Source organism: Myotis brandtii, unplaced genomic scaffold (assembly GCF_000412655.1).
Source record: "Myotis brandtii unplaced genomic scaffold, ASM41265v1 scaffold902, whole genome shotgun sequence".
In the NCBI taxonomy this organism is placed as follows: domain Eukaryota; kingdom Metazoa; phylum Chordata; class Mammalia; order Chiroptera; family Vespertilionidae; genus Myotis; species Myotis brandtii.
In genome coordinates this window covers 166,196-167,415 of record NW_005371709.1, presented here as the reverse complement: position 1 = coordinate 167,415, position 1,220 = coordinate 166,196, and the positions used below count along the sequence as shown (strand labels likewise).

General features: G+C 35.2%; 1 pseudogene; it reads left to right on the top strand.

The window, feature by feature from the left end:
- Positions 1–316: 316 nt before the first annotated feature.
- LOC106724612 lies at positions 317–524 on the top strand (annotated as a pseudogene).
- The last annotated feature ends 696 nt before the right edge of the window (positions 525–1,220 follow it).

Genomic DNA, 1,220 nt, shown 5'->3' with positions numbered 1-1,220 from the left:
CATTGCAGGTCTTAGAAGGATGCCACCAGTAACAATAGATGACAAAATATGCTTGACAAAAATAAAATGAGTTTCATATTCCTGTTGGTAATTTGGACATGAATTAGTAATAATGAACTAGAAAACTTAGCAAGTAAAATAAAACCGAGGCACTTATTAACCCCAGGAAAAACAAAAAAAGTTATACAAGAAATAAAATGTGATGAAAGGCACAACATGACTCAGCTGTAAAAAAATTACACTTTTGTTCTTTTTTGTTTTCCTTGCTTCTCGCTGCTTGCTGTGGCAGCCACGTGCTTCCCACTCCTAGCTAGCCATGCCTTGAAAACTTGAGGAAATCAAGGACTTCCTGCTTATTGCGAGGAGAACGGATGTCAAATATGTTCAGATCAAGAAAAATAAGGATAATGTTACGCTTAAAGTCTGGTGCTTAAAGACACCTTTAGACTTTGGCCATCACAGAGAAGGCAGAGAAATGGAAGCAGTCCCTGCCTCCAGGTTTGGCAGTGAAGGGGCTGAAATGAACTAAACACACTGATCTGAACTATATTAAAATGTTAACATTTTTTAAATTACACTTTTGTTTACATAAACACAAAACATTGATTTTATTCCAATTTGTGATATAAGTATATTGAGAGAATTAAGAAAGAGAAAGTAAATATAGGTGTTGGTAAAAAAAAAAAAAAAGAGCCCCTCTTCATCTTCCATAATAGTCAATAGATAATTTTAAAATATGAAAAGTCAAATATAGTGATATAAATGTAATATTTCAATAGAAATAGGAAGGTAAGTATCAGAAGATATAGCTAATCAATTTTATTTTCTTTATTTTTTAACCCTCACCCGAGGATATTTTCCCATTGATTTTTTTTATTGATTAAGGTATTACATATGTGTCCTTATCCCCTTTGCCCCCCCCCCCCCACACATTGATTTTTAAAGAGAGTGGAAGAGAGAGGAAAAGACAGAGGGAAATATCGATGTGAGAGAAACACATCTATTGGTTGCTTCCTGCACAAGCGGCCAGGAAGATGTCTGCAACCAAGGTACATGCCCTTGACCAGAATTGAACCCTTTGGTCCACATGCCGACGCTCTATCCACTGAGCCAAATCAGCTAGGGCCTAAATAATTTTAAAATATAGCCTATAGGGAGTTAATAGCAGATAGCTATAAACTTTTATTAGTTTGCTGTTTGAGCTATGTAAATAACTATTT